The 19565-nt window shown below is 42.0% G+C and overlaps 1 protein-coding gene across 5 annotated transcripts in view; it reads right to left on the bottom strand.

Moving 5' to 3' along the window:
- ANO10 (anoctamin 10) overlaps nucleotides 1-14715 on the bottom strand; it is a 260737-nt gene extending 246022 nt beyond the window's left edge. For 2 of the 5 annotated variants that reach the window (XM_011968089.1, XM_011968085.1), the window contains exon 1: nucleotides 14553-14715. The gene's annotated coding sequence lies outside the window, so the exon portion shown is untranslated. Of the gene's footprint in view, nucleotides 1-10652; nucleotides 10720-14552 lie in introns of all 5 variants that reach the window. The other 3 variants (XM_011968088.1, XM_011968087.1, XM_011968086.1) reach the window with 2 other exon arrangements.
- Between the last annotated feature and the right edge of the window lie 4850 nt (nucleotides 14716-19565).

A 19565-nucleotide genomic window follows, 5' to 3' on the forward strand; every position in this document is an offset into this window, starting at 1 on the left:
ATAATGTAGTTGAAAGGGCTTTAAAATAATGATCATCTATTCAAAGAACTAAAAGACAAGATTGATAATTTTGGCAAAGAACTGAAAACTATTTTTAATGGAAATTCTAGAATTTAAAAATGTGAGTCAAAATTGAGAACCCAAGGAAGGCTTTATAGAAAATCGGACAAACCTAAAGATAAAAACCAATGAGTAATAACACAGGCACAAAGAAAATATCTAGAATTAAGCCCTGAGGACAAAAAAAAAAAAAATATCTAGAATTAAGCCCTGAGGACAAAAAAAAAAACAACAACAACAAAGAAAATACAGTAAAAAGAGTAAGAGACAAGGAACTAAAAGGGGGAGGTATTAGAATACAAACAATATCTGAAGAGAGACTGACCAAGAATTTCCCAAAGCTGACAAACTATATACCAAAGCACAGATTTAAGAATCTCTATATACCTCCATCAAGATAAATTTTAAAAAGCGTAGTAAATGTCAGAAAAGCCAAGAGAGAGAAAATCTTAAAGCAGAAAAATAAAGACAAAATACCTTGAAGACCAATAATTAGACTGAAAGAGTATCTTCAGTGTACCAAGAGAATATTATGGCTACTCCAAAATTATATACTTAGCCAAAATATGCCTCAAGAATAAAAGAGAAATAAAGCTATTTTCAGACATACAAAAATTGAGAGGATTCATCAGCATATTTCCACCAAAGAAAATGAAATGGTATTTGTTTTGTGGTTTTGTTTTGTTTTGTTTTGTTTTTGAGACAGGTTCTCACTCTTTTGCCCAGGCTGGAGTCCAGTAGCATGTGCCACCACGCCCAGCTAATTTTTGTATTTTTTGTGGAGACAGGGTTTTGCCATGTTGCCCAGGCTCATCTCGAACACCTGGGCTCAAGTGATCCTTTCGCCTTGGCCTCCCCAAATGCTGGGACTTCAGCTTCAGGTGTGAGCCATTGCACCTGGCCTTTTTTTTTTTTTTTTTTGAGACAGGGTCTTGCTCTGTCACCCAGGCTAGTCTGGAGTGCAGTGGTGTGATTGTGGCTCACTGCAGCCTCAAACTCTGGGGCCCAAGCAATCCTCCCACTTCAACCTTTCAAGTAGCTGGGACCACAGTTGCGTGCCATGACACCCAGCTAATTTTTTTATTTTTGTAGAGATGGGATTTCCCTGTGTTGTCCAGGCTGGTCTCAAACTACTAAGCTCAAGCAATCCTCCCTCCTCAGCTTCCCAAAGTGCTGGGATTGCAGGTGTGAGCCAGTGTGCCCAGCCAAGAGTGTTAAGACAGAAAGAAATGATTGCAAACGATCTGGCATCTAGAATATAGCAATCTCATATTTAGTGAACAGACAGCATTTGTAATATAGGAACTCCCCTACTGCCTTTTAAATTTAATTTCTTCTTTACTAAATTTCTCTTTTGTTGAATTTCTCACTACATATAAGACACTTTCTAGGTACCTACATACAAAATTCTACGTAATCTTCCTAAAGCCCTATAATTTATACTTTAAAAACCAAGAGGAAAATTGAATGAAGAAGTTACTTTGTTAAGCTCATAGTAAGCAAGAAGTTAGTTTCCCATGATATACAGCTTAAAATTAGAGAAAATAGAGTCATTAGAGATATCCAAATTCTATGTTTTTTCCTACTAAATGAAATCTTAATTTTGAATTGTCTACCATACAACTCTGTTGAAGATGAGCTGAACAGTTCAAGATAAAACGACAAAGTGAAACCATATTACAGAATCTTCTCACCTAAAGCAAAATTAAATATATAAAACAAGTAACACAGTGCCCAAATATTAAAAACAAAAAATAGTCAGCAGCCAAAGAGTAAACCTCAAGCCAAAATCATGACCAACTGAAGACAATACCAACAATGAATTGATAACAAAGGATCCTTCTGACAATTTGGAGAATTCCAACCATTTACAGTCATGCATCACTTAATGACAAAGACAGTTCTGAGAAATGGGCAGTTTCACTGTTGTGGAAACATCATAGAGTGTACTCATACAAACCTAGATGGCATAACCTACGACATACCCAGGCTATACAGTATAGCTTATTGGTCCAAGGCTACAAACCTATACAGCATGTTACTGCACTGAATCCTGTAGGCAACTGTAACACAATAATATGTATTTGTGTATCTAAACACAGAAAAAGTACAGTGAAAATACAGTATAAAAACTTAAAAATGAATACACCTGTATAGAATATTTACCATGAATGAAGCTTGCGGGACTGGAAGTTGCTCTGGGTGAGTCAGTGAGTGAGTGGTGAGTGAATGTGAAGGCCTAGCACATTATTATACACTACTGTAGACTTTATAAACACTGTACATTTAGGCAATACTAAATATATTTTTTAAAGTTTTTTTCAATAATAAATTAACCTTAGCTAACTGTAACTTTATAAATTTTTTGATTTTTTGACTTTTGTAATAACACTTGGGTAAGACACAAACACACTGTACAGCTGTACAAAAATATTTTATTTATATCTTTATTCTAGAAGCTGTTTTCTATTTAAATTTTTTAAATTTTTAAACATTTTTGTTAAAAAACTAAGACACAAATACATCAACCTAGGTCTACACAGGGTCAGGATCGTCAATATCACTGTCTTCCACCTCCACATCTTGTCTCACAGAAAGGTCTTCAGAAGCAGTAACACACCCTATGGAGCTGTCATCTCCTGTAACAATGCCTTCTTCTGGAATACCTCCTGAAAGACCTGCCTGAGGCTGTTTTACAGTTAACTTTTTTTAATATAAGGAGGCGTACACTCTAAAATAATGATTAAGAGTATAGTATAGTATAGTATAGTAAATACATAAACCAGTAAAAATGGGTTCATTATCATTGTCAGGTATTATATACTGTACATTACTGTATGTGCTACTTTTATGCAACTGGCAGCACAGTAGGTTTGTTTACATCCACATCACCACAAACACATGACTAATGTGTTATACTACGATGTCACCAGATGACACAAATTTCTCAGCTCTGTTATAATCTTATGGGACCATGATATACGCAGTCTGTTGTTGACCGTAATGTCATTATCCAACACATGACTGTACATGCAAGTGTCTGCAAATTAATCTTTATAACACTGTCAGGCACAGAAAAACAGCTAGACATTTTAGTAGATTGCTGAATTAGACTTCAATAAACTCTAGAAGTATACCAATTTTATTTTATGAATACTAAATACGAGTAATCCTCAATAACTTATTTAATGGCCAATTAATAAGTAGTCCTTACCAATCTGTAAAAATGAAAGCCTATGAAATTGTAACCTATTGACTGAAATGAACCCCAAAAGAACCTGCATTTTTAGGATAACTTCAGGAGAATATCAAGAGAATCTTCAAGACCTTATTTAGAGTTTCTTGTCTAGTTCTCTACCCAATCCTTTTTCCTTCGTTCCTGTGGCAGAGATTTGAGCTATCCTCTGAAATCCACACTCCCTTTCCTTGTCTAAGTACACGGCTAGGCTACATTTTCCACACAGTTGGAGTTAGGTGAGCATGGGACTAAATTCTAGACAATAGTATGTGAGCAGAAGTACTCACAACTCCAGACGAAGACTTTTAAGGGAGTGGTTCTATCTCTCCACAATGTTTTCTTTCCGTTTCCATGGGCCCTTGGGATACTGGGGAGATACAACACAGGAAAGTATGGCTTCCTAAATCAGAAGGAAGTTAAGCCACCCACCAATCCAGAATACCTGCCTTGAACAGTTACATGAGTGAGAAATCTATTATGTTTGAGCATATTACATGTGTCAGGATTTAAACAATACAGCAGTCTAGCTTACTCTGATTAATAGCATACAATCCCTCTGTCTTGTTTTGTTCTAGTGGTTTGGACTTTGGTTAATTATGTCTGTTAGAATTGGTTAAGAGCTTAATCTCTGGAGACAGACAGACATAAATTCAAATTCAATTCATGACCTCTCAGTTATGTGACCTTAGGCAATTTATTTATCCTCTTCTGTAAAGTGGGATTAATAAAAGTACATGCGGCCGGGCGCGGTGGCTCAAGACTGTAATCCCAGCACTTTGGGAGGCTGAGACGGGCAGATCACAAGGTCAGGAGATCGAGACCATCCCGGCTAACACGGTGAAACCCCGTCTCTACTAAAAAAATATAAAAAAACTAGCCGGGCGAGGTGGCGGGCATCTGTAGTCCCAGCTACTCGGGAGGCTGAGGCAGGAGAATGGCATAAACCCGGGAGGCGGAGCTTGCAGTGAGCCGAGATTCGACCACTGCACTCCAGCCTGGGTGACAGAGCGAGACTCCGTCTCAAAAAAAATAAGATAAAATAAAAAATAAAAGTACATGCCACACTGAATGGTGTGACAGTAAATGAGAGACATGTACAGCAGAGTGCTTGCCACATCGTAGGCATGCAACAAATGGTAACCTTTTTATTATTGGCTACTAGTATAAATAGAATATTAAAACTCTGCAATTAAACTTTCTTCAGAGAAATTCTAGTCAACTCTGATCAAGTTTCCAGCTCTAACCAGCAAGAACAAATACGATAAGTCTGACAGTAAGTAGCCATAGGGTAGAGGTAGTCTATCTAGTGTGTCAAAGATACTCTTGTTGGAATAGCCCAAACTTGCTGTTAAAAAATAATAACAACATTTTAGATGCACAAAAAACAAAACGCTTCCATTTAAATTCAAAGTTATCATAGACTCTTTCCTTGGTTTCCAGAATGCTTTAACATCTTGATTCTCTCCCTTCCTCTAGAATCTCCTTTTCCTTCTGGCTTCTCCCAACACTATCTGCAAAAATATGCCCAAATCATTTATCCTTTGAGTGCAGTGGAACAAAGAAAATTAAATATAATATATATATATATATGCCCAAGAAACAATCCCAAGACTTTTGCCTTCTTTCTATATTATTTCTCCCTCTAAACCCTCTTTCTTTCTCTTAAATTCAAACTCTAACCTCTGTGTTGCTGTCTTTGTAATCTGTCGCTAGTTTCATCTTCTAAATTGAGCTCCCTCAGGAGTTTCCAACACTGTTATCGCACTAACACTTGTCTCAATAAAACCAAAACTAATCATAAACTTCTCCCCAGCCTCAGCTTCCTTCCCAGTTTCCCTAACTTTCTCAGGGACACCACCTTCAGCTCTGTAACGAAGCTTGTAAAATAGTGGAGCCAACCTGGAGACATACAAATGGAGTCAGTCAGTTAAGGCTTAAAGGCCTTGCTCTAAAATGTTTTCCAGGTGACCCTATCTAACCCAGTGATTCTCAACCAGGGCAATTTTCAGACGTTAGACATACTTATTCTAACTGTGCACTTCATACAAGCTTTAATGACTCCGAAGTACAAAGGTAAATCAAACTCAAGGGAACAATCACAAAGGAAGTGGCCAACACTGTATAACATTTTTCCTTTCTTCAGTAGAAACCATAATCTTGCGGCAATCTGATTAAACAGATTCAGGATATCTTGCTTGAACCATTCAACTTTTTTTTCCTCTAACAGAGCTTAGGTATTGTCAGGGGCAAAAAAGGTCTTCTAAGTGAATGTTGGATTAAAATTATACTCCAGGCTAGGGGTGGTGGCTCACGCCTATAATCCCAACACTTTGGGAGGCAGAGGTGGGTGGATCACCTGAGGTCAGGAGTCTGAGACCAGTCTGGCCAACACGGTGGAATCCCGTCTCTACTAAAAATATAAAAATTAGCCAGGCATGGTGGCGAACGCCTGTAATCCCAGCTACTCAGGAGGCTGAAGCAAGAGAATTGCTTGAACCTGGGAGGCAGAGGTTGCAGTGAGCCAAGGTCATACCACTGTACTCCAGCCTGGGTGACAGACAAAGACTCTGTCTCAAAAAACAACAACAAAAAAATCAAATTATACTCCAAATGTATCAGGAATGCTATTGAAAAATACCAGCCAAATCAATATTCAACATGCTAGGTTCAACGAAGGAAATCAGTTCAAGACAAAATCTAGTGGTCACCTAAAATAGCTAATAATGCAGTCAGAACACTTAATGCATAAAAATTCTGGACCAGACAATGGGGGACGCATGTTCTACAAAAGGGAACAATGTGTAAAATCAATGAAGCAAGAATAAAGACAGCATGGGAAAAGAACAATAAGAAGACTGGCCTGACCAGAACAGAGGGCTACGTTTTATTAGATGCAGCCATTTAAGGATAACAAATGCTATAGTTTACATCTGATCCAGTGGCCAGTACATTCTTATAGGTTTCTGAGCAGAGGATTTTGTGTCAGAGTAATACGAATCTCAGTAAGTAAATCTGTTGGGTGAGAATATGGGTATTCTTTGTAGTATTCTTTTAACTCTCCTGGCTGAAATTTTTCATAATAAAAAGCTGGTGGGGAAGAATATTAACCTACCAGTAGAATACAGAAGCTGAGTTCATCACCTTCAAAATGGAAATACCAAATATAATAAACACTTATCATGTGCTTACTATGAGCCAAGCCATGAGAGTCTAAAGGTACAAAGGTAAATAAAGTCTACATCTTGCTTTTGAGGAGCCCTTAGTCTAGTAGCAGAAGCAAGCACACATCAAATTATTCTAACACATGGGCTAAGTACAGTAGCAGGAACCCAAAACGTAGGGGTGGCCTCAGGAGAGGGCACTGTCTGGGAAGGGATGATGGAGCCAGACAGCATTCAACTTACGCTAAATACACAGATAACCCCAAGGTTTCCAGCCTTGGATATGGCAAGAATAACTATGTGTGAAAAAACAGCAAAGTGCCGGGCGCGGTGGCTCAAGCCTGTAATCCCAGCACTTTGGGAGGCCGAGACGGGCGGATCACGAGGTCAGGAGATCGAGACCATCCTGGCTAACACGGTGAAACCCCGTCTCTACTAAAATACAAAAAAAAATTAGCCGGGCGAGATGGCGGGCGCCTGTACTCCCAGCTACTCGGGAGGCTGAGGCAGGAGAATGGCGTGAACCCGGGAGGCGGGGCTTGCAGTGAGCTGAGACCTGGCCACTGCACTCCAGCCTGGGCCACAGAGCCAGACTCCGTCTCAAAAAAAAAAAAAAAAGAAAAAAAAAGAAAAAACAGCAAAGTTGGAAAGAATGGCTAGTTTAAGGGAACAATAAAGTGTTTAGCAGACTATGTGGGGACATGCATTAAAGGTCAACGTTTTTGAACATTTATGCATTGTTCAATGTGAGTAATAAAAGGACAACCTTATTCATAATAACCAGATCATGAAACAATTTTGCTGAAACACTAAAAGCAGGTTTCCATTCTAAACATGTATATGACCACTATCTACAAACTCATATATTATTTGCTCACTGATTATTCTCATTTGAGATACTTTATGCCTTTCATTATACAAGGCGCAACCTTAACAATATTTGCAATATGACAGACAAATTTCACTATCCCTGATATACAAAGAGTTCTTACAAATCAACAACAGAAAATACAAAAACACAAAAATACAACTCATAAAAGAAATATGCCAAGACACATTTGAAAAGATGTCCAGAGTCACCAATTTAAAAAATGCAAAGTAACAATAAGATACTTTTCCCTTTTCAAATCAGCTGAAGCTAAAAGATGGAAAGAACCCAGTTTGGGGATAGGTGTAGAAAATCTAGCATTTTCACACATTGCTGACAGATGTCATAATTTGATATCACATTTCCAGAAAGCAGAGAGGCAACAAGAAAAATAATATGAAATATTCATACTCTTCAATATAACAATGCCATTTCTAAGAACTTATCCAAAATTCTTAGAAGAAAACTAAACAAAATATATACATAGTTCATTACAGTTTTTTATGGAATTTATCTCAAAAAGATAATTAAGCCAAATATGCATGTAAAAGTTCATTACAGATTTTTATTTATGCATTTACGGCAAAAAACAACTTAATACTTCAATGTCCATCAACAAGAAATTGGCTAAAGTCTGGTACAAGAATACAATAGAACCATTAATACTGAGATACAGACCCAACTATATTTATTAACATGGAGAGATTTCCCAACACATTGTAAGGTAAAAAATGTAAAGTATGATCATATAAATATATATAATAAATACATAGTAATATCAAAATGACACCAGCTATCATTTGCTAATGATTTACTACAAGCAAGGCACTGGGCTGTAGACCAGGGTACATTTTTATGTGAATTAATCCTCACCCTTGAAGAAGAAACTTTAATGCTTCCACTTTACCAATGAGAAAACTTAGGTGAAAGAGGTTAAATACACACACACACACACACACACACACACACATATATATATATGGTTTTTTTTTTTTTCCAGACAGTCTGGCTCTGTTGCCCAGGCTGGAGCGCAGTGGCGCGATCTCGGCTCACTGCAACCTCCGCCTCCTGGGTTCAAGTGATTCTCCTGCCTCAGCCTCCCAAGTAGCTGTGACTATAGGCGCGTGCCACCACACCCAGCTAAGTTTTTGTATTTTTAGTAGAGACGGGGTTTCACTGTGTTAGCCAGGATGGTCTCGATCTCCTGACCTTGTGATCCACCCGCCTCGGCCTCCCAAAGTGTTGTGATTACAGGTGTGAGCCACTGTACCCGGCCGCCAAATGGTATTTTTTAACTATATGATACAAGATATTTTGCTTTTCTTCACCAGATTAAAAGCATGCCAACCTCGTATAAAAGCTACCTAGATTTAAAATTTGGTTTATTCTGAGGAAAGGTCACACACTCAACAGTATGTGAAATAAAAGGATCCATACATAAGCACATCATCTTCCATCCAGCTCCTATCCAGGAGACTGCAAGGCTTCAGAGAGCTGGACAACGATAAGACTCTTTAAGAGGGGAAGGAATCTTGGAGATCAGTTAGCCCCTCACTATCATGTTACTCAGAGCCAAAGTCACACCACCAGTGTGGCAGAAGCAGAACTGGAATCCAATGCTCTTTGAACAACACCATGCCATCAGAAGACAACCTTCTGTTTTTTGGGGGTTTTTTTGTGAACTTACCAGTCAATAAAGTCAAAGCCCGTATTTTGCCCTCATCATCAAAAATAACACTACCTTTGCTACAATCATGCAGCTGCATGCTGCAGCTCAATAATAATCTCAAGACCAACACAAGTGCTGGCATTACTTGGATTCTGCTTTAAGAAATGAGAATCATGTAGGTAGAGGGAAGACAGGCTGCTGGGCTTTTTTAGTGGAGGCTGGTAAGCCTAGCCCCTGTAACGCTCCAGGACGTAAGATGCTCCTGGAGCTTTGAACACTACAGTGACACAGTCCACAGTAAGAACCAGCTCTGCTCCTCTTGTGCCCATTTTCAGTCACTCTACACTTGTGCCAGTCATTATGCCACAGCGCACATACAGGCCAGCTTACTTAAGCTCTCTCTTCTTTCTGTCCCTGCAGTTCCATCCAGGGGTGCCCTCTGCTCAGGAAATGTCTCTCCCCATGTGGTAATCCCACCTGGGTATGTCCACTCCTCAGGGAATTACCTGCATAGTAAAACCTCTGGGGATCCCCTCTCTTTGGGGGATTCCTGCCCCTCTCTGTGTTTTTACAAGCAGCAGGGTTATGGATGTGACAGACTTTCATCTTGCAGTTCCCTGGCCAGACTTGCTCCAGTCTCTCTTCTCTAGCTGGCCCAATGACGTAAATATCAAGTGTAAGGTGTAAAGTGGTGGAAACAAGAAGCCTCATGGCAGCCTTGGCCTAAACTGAGTTCTGGAATCTACTTTTACCAGAGGGTCTTAATGGGAACTTGCTCTACCATTACCAAGCATACAAGATGAAGAAGTGGAACCAAAATACCAGACGGGGACATGAAGGCTTTAAGTGTTCCCAAAGGTGTAGCACAAACTTTATGGTTCCAGTTGGGGGCCAATCTAAAAACAATGATTTGACCATACAGACTTCCTGGGCACCAGAGGGTAGAATGATTACTGCTATTGCAGCCAATATCCCCCTTTGATCGGGACTCTCAGCCAGGACAGTAGCCAGGCTGATTATAAGGCACAGAGCAGCCAGGTTCCACACAGGCCCTGTGGCATGGGATCAAGAGACAGCAATCCCAAATTGTGTTCTTTATCATGTGTTGAACTGCACACAGGGTCAAAGAGAGACCTACAAATAAGTTAAATTAATGTGGCTTTTACATTTTACATTAACAACTGGATCACTGGCCCACAAGAGGTAAAGTCTGACCATTGTGGTCAAGATGTAGAGAAACACACTAAGTTCACCACAGAGAGGTCAGGGGAGTGTGTGGAGATTTGGGAGTTACTTTAACAAAGATCAGGAAAAGAATAATGGAATATTTATTCTGAGGATTATTCTTTTCCTGAGTTTGGGTAAAGAAAAAAAAAGTCAGTGGAATTATCACAAACTCAAAGGTTAAGAAGGAAATGCATAACACTGTCTTCAGGAATCACCTTATTCCAGATTCAAGGAGAAACAGGAACGAAAAGTATTCTCAGTTATGAAGCAGAATAGGAAACACTTCAGTAAGAGAAAAATGAAGGGCCACACTGCTCAAGCTGGAAGATGAGAGGAATCTCCATAGGACAAAAGTTGCAATTTTAATGGCCAGGCTAAAAGAGGGCCAGGCCATCTCCAGAGGACCTGAGATGCGGAGACACTACTTACCTACAGGCAGGCAGTTAATTGTGAGAGCAACTGTGGGAGCCTCCCTCCTTGTACCTAGGGCAGCTGCCTTGGACAGCTACACAGATGTAGACAGACATGAGAGTGGAAAATCAGTCCCGCATACACCCATCCCTACTATAATAGTTTCTCAGTAACACAGACAACTTAGGGAAGCTGGTAAGGACCACTCCCTGAGGGAACTCCATGCCCTCAGGATTCCACAGGAAGGTCCAGGAGAGGTGAGACACAGGATACTGAAGACAGTCCTGCCACAACAGCCCAGGCCTGATTAGATGCTGCACTGACCTCTGCACACAATCACCCAGCTGGGTCTAGCCATGGAAGCACCAGTGAGGAAAACAAGAGTATTTCCTCCTCTCACTCATGCCTCCATCTACTCTCATTACCCCCGATACTGCCAAGGGTTTGCTTGTTTTGGCTAGAATTATGTCAGAAATACACTCTGGCTTCTTAGTAGAAATGCTCTAGAGGCTGTGAGGTTGCCCTGGGCTGAAGAAGTTCCCAAGACACAGACCTTTAAAACTAGGACAAGTTGGTCACACTTGGTAAAGAGTAAAGGCCATTACTCTTTCCTCCAAAAGACCCAAGGACTAGAGTCAGCATCTGGCACTCTATTTTTGAAAGACTCCCACTGCCAATTCATAGACTAATAAAAGAGATAATAAGCATGGATTATTCAGATCATCCTTTCTATTCTGTAACTCCCAGATGATTTAGAAATGGCATATAAAAGTAATTAAAAAGTGCCTTATTGGTTATACATCTTTTTTTGTTTGTTTTTTGTTTTCTTTTGAGACAGTCTCACTCTGTCACTCAGGCTGGAGTGCAATGGGGCAATCTCTGCCCACTGCAAGCTCCACCTCCCGGGTTCACGCCATTCTCCTGCCTCAGCCTCCCGAGTAGCTGGGACTACAGGTGCCCACCACCAAGCCCAGCTAATTTTTTTTTTGTATTTTTAGTACAGATGGGGTTTCGCCATGTTAGCCAGGATGGTCTCGATCTCCTGACCTCGTGATCCACCCACCTCAGCCTCCCAAAGTGCTGGGATTACAGGCGTGAGCCACAGCACCCTGCCATGTTATACATCTTAATCAAACAGTAGTCTATTTATATAGAAAAGGAAGATAAATATCTCCTTCTAAGGGATGGGTTTTGGATATGAATTCAGGGCAGATGTGTGCTTTCTAGGAGGCCTGCTTCACTTTACAGGTCTGCACCAGGTCATCCTTTTTAGGAGGATGCTCAGGTTAAAAGAGGCTAAGGACATATGACAATCAAATACAGTGTAGGATCTCAGACTGGATCCTAAACATTAGCGGGACAATTAGTGAAATTTGAATAAGGTCTGTAGATTACACAACAGAATTGTATCAATGTCAATTTCCTGGTTTTAACAAGTGTACCATCATCATCTAAGATGTTCACATCTGGGGAAGCTAGGTGAAGGGCATAAGGAAATTTGTACTAGTTTGCAATTTTTTGTAAATCTAAAATTATTTCAAAACAAGAAACTTTTTAAAAAGAGCCTCTTCCAGGGGCTGGGCACAGTAACTCAGGCCTGTAATCCCAGCACTTTGGGAGGCCGTGGCAGGTGGATCCATTGAGCTCAGGAGTTCAAGACCAGCCTGGGCAACATGGCAAAACCCTGTCTCTACAATAAATAAATTTTAAAAAAAAATTAGCTGGATATGGTGAAGCTCCTGCCTGTAGTCCCAGCTACCCAGGAGGCTGAGATGGGAGGATCACCTGAGCCCAGAGGTCGAGGCTTCAGTGAGCTGTGACTGCACCACTGCACACACTCCAGCCTGGGCAACAGAGTGAGACCTTGCCCCCCCCCAAAAAAAAATCCTCTTCCCCCAAAAATTCTGTAATTTCCTAACACATACACACAAAAACTCATACACATGAAAAATTACAGTTTTTGATTCACACATGACATGAGACTTATTGTGTGCTTGTAACCGGTTATTAAAACAAAGGTTTATTGCTTATAAAAACAGAAGGCTAGAGACAATTTAACTGATAGATGAGAAACAGGCTTAGTACAGCTGTCATGCAAGCCATGACAAATATATCTATTTGAGCAACAATGATTTTTCACCTCCAAGCACAGTACTAGGCACATAACTAAAAACTCTAATAGTTAATAAAAGAATGAATCCACATGATGATTATATAAGCATTTTCAAAGATGTTTAAGAAGAATCTGATCCACAAAAATGCTAAATGAGAAAATGTAAGGTGGAAAGAAAAAGCAAAAGTATGAAGTAATATGACATTATTACCCCAATTATGTAACAACACTACCCTAATTTTGTGTACATTCATATACACAAAAATACAAAAATTAGGAAGAAATGCATCAAAATGTTATTACATGTGGCAAAACTACAGATTTTAATTTTCATCCTTATACTTTTCTCTGTCTTCCAAAGGTGTCTACAGTGAAAAAAGTTGGCCAGGCGCGGTGGCTCACGTCTGTAATCTCAGCACTTTGGGAGGCCAAGGTGGGACGATTACCTGAGGTCAGGAGTTGATGACCAGCCTGGCCAACATGGTGGAACCCCATCTCTATTAAAAACACAAAAATTAGCCGGGCATGGTGGCAGGCGCCTGTAATCCCAGCTACTCGGGAGGCTGAGGCGGGAGAATCGCTTGAACCCGAGAGGCGGAGGTTGCAGTGAGCAGAGATTGTGCCACTGCACTCCAGTCTGGGTGACAGAGCAAGACTTCGTCTCAAAAAGAAAAGAAAAAGAAAAAGAAAAAAGTTTAAATGGGTTTAAGTGCACATACACCCCAATTTACCAAGCCTTTTCTATGCCCTTCCATTATTTTAGAGCTTTCAAATTTCATTCATCTGCAACTCTACGATTCTTTCAGCAACAGCTGTTCAGAACAGATGATTTACTTTCCACATTGAATTTTAAACTGTTTATCATGCAGAATGGGCCCTTAGAAAACATCTAGTCCTCTAGATTTGTATGACTTTAAATTAAAAGTCGACACTACAAAGTGGATTTAACCGCTTTAAACCCCACGGGATTAAACTCCGCAGGATTTAAGGCAATATGATACAACTGTGTCCTGAGTCTGAATAAACCTCAGCTGCACTTTTTAAGTCTGGGATCTCCATACACCGTTTTGTTGGAATACAAGGTTTTACAGAAGGCAGCGCACACCAATGCTGGTGCTGTGAAGGCACCCAGAAAATCAGACGCTGCCTGTAGGGGAGAACCCCATTCCATCCACGTTTCTCAGGTGTCCCAGGTACCAGCCAGACAGGTATCTATTATTTAAACTGCACAGTATGTCCCAGTCAAAAGCCTGGAAACCCAATCACCTCGATGTGAGCATTATCCTGCAAGCCCGCTCCGGCCAAACCCGCTTGGAGACAGCCTTGCCCGCCCTGATCCCCGGACTGCCCAGGAAGCAAGAATCCCGGGACCCCGAGCTGGCCCTTCTAAAAACCACCCTTCACTCCGCTCCGCCAACCACCCCACTCACTGCCTCCTTCCCCAGAGCGCTGAGGCCCCTAACATCCCCCATCCTGACTCCACCAGCCCCAAATTTCAGCCTCATCGCGCGTCTCTCAGGACTCAAACCCTCGTCCCAGACCCATATTCCCTCTATAAACCTCTCCCCTCCCCTGCGACGTCCACTACCCGCAACACCTTCACTCATCCCTGCCCCCACAGCCTCCGCGCCTATCCTGGTCCCACTTCCCATCCCCAGGGGTCCCGGCACCGGGAGGCGGCCCGGGAACGCAGGGCGGCGGCCGGGAGGAACTCCTGGAGCCTGCAGTGGCCGGGGCTCTGTCGCTGCACGGAGCCGGGCACTGCCGCCGACAGCTGGGGGTCCGAGGTGCCCTTCCCCACTCACCGGCCGCCGCAGCGCTCCACGTCTTCGGGGGCTGGCCAGAGAGCCGGCGAGAACGGGAGGCCGGGCGAAAGAACGCCGGGTGCGGGGGGCGGGCCAGGCCAGTGGGGCGGGCGCTGCCGAGCGCTGGGCGTGGCGGACGCGGCGGGGCCTAGACGCGCTCACACGCAGAGGGGGCGGGGCCGCGGCGGGAGAGGCGGGGCCTCACTGGGCGGTCGCTCCGGGAGGGGCGGAACCGCGGTGGGAGGGGCGGGGTCTCACTGGGTGGTCGTCGTGGACGAGAACCCAGACTGGAACCGGTCCGAAGAAACAAAAGGCAGCCCTGATTGGGCTGTCGCCTGGAACGGAGCCCAGGCCGGGAGAAAGGGAGGGGCGTACCTATCGTACTGTAGCACCCTTCGAGATCCAGAAGGCAGCGGGAGAGGCGGGGCCGAGAAGGGAGAGGACTGGTTGGGCTGTCACTCGGAACGGAGGGGGCACGCCGCTGGGCTCTCCAACCCAGAGCGGTCGGGGCGGGGGAAAGGAATACGCCCCTTCACATTTCCCTCTTCCATCTCTTAAAGACCAGAACCTAATTTTCTGGTCACTTTCAGGTATAAGAACAAGTCTCATTTTAACTGTAGCTCACTTTCAAGTTGTGAAAAACGCAGATCCTTTTATAATTAAAACCTAACATCCAACCACAGCCAAATCCCTTTCGGTGGTTTATAGGGTTTCCCAGTCCCTTACCTCTATGAAAACCTCTTTTACTCTCCTACTTGCTCCTCACCAGCCACACTGGTACCCTTGTTCCTCCTAGAATTCGCCAGACACCTTTCCACCTCCAGGCCCAGGGTCTTTGCCCCAGCCATTCCCTCTGCCCAGAAAGCTCTTCCCTCGGATAGCTGCTTGGCTCACTTCCTCACCTCCCTTGGTTTTTGCTGGGCTTTCACTTTCTCCCTGAGGCCCTTTCTGACCGTCCTACTTAATACCTGTTCTCATCTCCTCCCCACCCCACCATTTCCTTACCTGCTCTCCTATTTCTTTTGTCCACCACGCTTATTGACTTTTTGTTGTTGTTTTGAGATAGAGCCTCGCTCTGTCACCCAGGCTAGAGTGCAGTGGCGCAGTCTCGGCTCACTGCAACCTCCGCCTCCCAGGTTCAAGCGATTCTCCTGTCTCAGCCTCCCGAGTAGCTGGGATTACAGGCGCACACCACCACGCCCAGCTAATTTTTGTATTTTTTGTAGAGACAGGGTTTCACCACGTTGGCCAGGCTGGTCTTGAACTCCTCACCTCAGGTGATCTGCCTGCCTCCGCTTCCCAAAGTGCTGGGATTACAGGCGTGAGCCACTGCACCTAGCCGGTTTTAAGTGTTTTTAGTTACCCAGGGTCTACCACAGTCTGAAAATAGGTGAGGCCAGAACAGTAAGATATTGGGAGAGAGAGAGAGACCATATTCACCTTTTATTACAGTCTATTTTTATAATTTTTCTATTTTATTATTATTCATTGTTGTTAATCCCTTACTGTACCTAATTTATAAATGAAACTTTATCATAGTATGTATGTATGTGTAGGAAAAAACATAGTATACATAGAGTTTTATACTATCCTCAGTTTCAAGCATCCGCTGGGGATCTTGGAATGTATCTCCCACAGATAATGAAAGATTACTAATCCCAATGTTTAGAACAGTGTTAGGTCCATAGTAGATAAGCAATAACTCCGAAATGAAAAATTTTAAAAAAATGAATGAACCCTTTCTGCCTCCATACATCCAGCTTTGGCCAGATCAATGCCTCAATAAACTGTAGTGGGGAGAAGGCTGGTCTGTTCTTTACTCCCCACCCTTTTCTGGGTCTTCCAGGTTCCAGCCAGGAGGCAGGGAGACTAAAAGAAAGGAGCAGAAGACTAATTACTTGGTAGGAGCAGTTTGTCACTCATTCTAGACCCCTGATGCTATCATGGCAGCTCACAACATTATTAACCAGTTCTCGTGTGGCTATCTTTTTGTAGGCCCTGTGTGGTTATGTCCAGAGGTTCTGTCTTCTGAAAATCCGGACAAATTATTTATGAACTTCAATAAGTTTAGACATGAATTACTCCTTAGACTTTTGTTTTTAAATCGTACTCTTCCTATCTTCTAATCCTTCAACTTATGGCCATCTTCCATATAACTTTATTTTCTTATATTTATGTGGCTGGAGGAATGAGGAAAAAACTGAATGGGAATATAAACCTCCTTTTCTCTTGGATAATCTTATTTCACCTCCACAATTAAAAAGTAAAACTTTCTGTTAAGTATAGCAGATTGTTGGACAACATAAATGGCAAAACTGAGTTAATAACATAGATCCCTGTATAATAGTCCCCTTTATCCACTTCTCAATACCCCTACTGGATTCCTGAAACCACAGATAGTACTGAACCCTGTATATATTATGTTTTTCGACCTGATAGCCTAGATGGCCACTAAGTGACCAACAGGTATGTAGCATTGATATAGTTTGGATTTGTGTCACTCAAATCTCATGTTGAATTGTAATCTCCAGTATTGGGGGTGGGGCCTGGTGGGAGGTGATTGGATCATGGGGGTAGATTTCTCATGAATAGTTTAGCACCATCCTCTTGATGCTGTCCTCGAAATAGTGACTTTTCACAAGATCTGGCTGTTTAAAAGTGTGTGGCATCTTGCTCTCTCTCTGTTGCTCCTGCTCTGGCCATGTGATATGCCTGCTCCCCCTTCACCGTCTGCCATGATTTTAAGTTTCCTGAGGCCTTCCCAGAAGCCAAGCGGATGCCAGCATCATGCTTCCTGTACAGCCTGCAAAACCACCAGCCAATTAAACCTCTTTGCTTTACAGATTACCCAGTCTCAGTTATTTCTTTATAGCAACATGAGAATGGACTAATACAAGGACCTACAGTATGGATACACTGGACAAAGCGATGATTCACATCGCAGGAGGGATGGAGTAGGACAGTGCGAGATTTCATCACAATACTCAGAATGGCACACAATTTAAAACTTATAAATTGTTTATTTCTGGAATTTTCCATGTAATGTTTTCTGCCCTCGGTTGACTGAAGGTAACTGAAAACATGGAAAGAGAAACTGTGGCTAAGGGGAACAATTGTATCAATTACCTATGACTGCATGTCAAACAATTACACAGAATTAGGGATTCCTTTCTCCACTTGTCTCTTTTTGGGTATTTCCTCCATGTTCTCTCTGGCTTCCAAGAGTCCCTTTTCCCGACTCCTCTGTCCAGAAGAACAGGTTTTCTCCCAGGTGACTGTGTCACTGTACCACTGCAGGGCAGATCCCTGACTGGGAATGGCTTCAGGGAAAGGGAGGGAGAGAAAAAAGGAATCAGCAGTTTCCACCACTTTCTCTAGCTTGCAGTAGCCTTTTTTCCTGGTCCTGTGGCTACATGGTCAGGCTTCTCTTGGACATTTTGCTGATAGTGTCTGGTTGACAATTCCCAATTCATCTATCCTTGGATCAAAGCCAAGAGATAGAGGAGAAAAAATAAAAACAGGAATCTCACTACTCCTATATCTGTCTTTCTTCAGGCTTTGAGTTTCCTGCCATCACGATCCACCTGCTATTATTTACTTTTCAGAGTCCTTGGATAGTTGTTCTTTGTATATTATTTAGAGATTTTAGTAGTGATCAATCAGTAGGAGACATGGGCGGCAGTGGACTTACTCTATTTTGGTCAGAAATGGAACTCATCAATCTAATAGATGAAAAAACATTTTAAGTCATATTTTTCTTATGAAGAGTGAGTTTGAGAACATCTTCTCAGGTTAAAGAGACATTTGTCTTTCATTTTCTGTGAATTACCTATTTACATATATTGTCTAATTTTCTATGTACAGAAACTCTTTATATAATAGTACAGTCCTTTATCTTAGATATGATTGTCAAAACTTTTCCTCAGTTTGTCAGGTCCTTTGATTTCTCTTATGCTATTTTGTTTGTTTTTGTTTTTGTTTATTGGTCATGAAAACTTCTATTTCTAACTGGTCAATTTTACCAGGCTTTTCTTTTACTACTTACTATTTCTGGGTTATATCGTACTTAGAAAGACCTACACCTCTCTCTCTCTTCAATTACTTTTTTTTTTTTTAAACAGGTCTAGCTCTGTTGCCCAGGCTAGAGTGCAGTGGCATGATCTAGACTGACTGCAACTTCTACCTCACAGGTTCAAGTACTTCTCCTGCCTCAGCCTCCCAAGAAGCTGGGACTACAGGCGTGAGCCACCACATCCAGCTAGTTTTTGTATCTTTAGTAGAGTCGGAGTTTCACCATATTGGTCAGGCTGGTCTCAAACTCCTGACCTGAAGTGACCCACTCACCTCGGCCTCCCAAAGGGCTGGGATTACAGGCCTGAGCCACCACGCCTTGCCCAATTACTTTTTAAATTCTTCCATGGTTTCTTGTTTACATCTCATTATGTTATGTTCTTTACTTTTTTTTTTTTTTTTTTTAGACTGAGTCTCACTGTATCACCCGGGCTGGAGTGCAGTGGCATACTCCTGGCTCACTGCAACCTCTGCCTGCCAGGTTTAAGCAATTCTCGTGCCTCAGCCTCCCGAGTAGCTGGGATTACAGGCATGTGCCACCACGCCTGGCTAATTTTTATATTTTTTTAGTAGAGACCGGGTTTCACCATGTTGGCCAGGCTGGTTTTGAACTCCTGACCTCAAGTGATCCCTCCCAAAGTGCTGGGATTACAGGCATGAGCCACAGCGCCTGGCCATGTTCTTTACTTTTAAAATTTGACCAATCAGGAATTTATTTTGATGTGAGGTACGTGGAATGGATCCAACTTTATATCTTGATAGCTGCACATTTTTCCAACCCCATTTCATTAATAATCCATATTTCCCCCCTACCGATTTTAAATGCCACCATTATCATATACTAAATTTCCTTCCCTATTTATGAACTTTCTATTCTATCTTATTAATCTGTTGGTTTATCACTGTACCAGAATCATAAGATTTTAATTTTTGAATCTTCAT

Source organism: Mandrillus leucophaeus, unplaced genomic scaffold (assembly GCF_000951045.1).
Source record: "Mandrillus leucophaeus isolate KB7577 unplaced genomic scaffold, Mleu.le_1.0 Scaffold829, whole genome shotgun sequence".
Lineage (NCBI taxonomy): Eukaryota > Metazoa > Chordata > Mammalia > Primates > Cercopithecidae > Mandrillus > Mandrillus leucophaeus.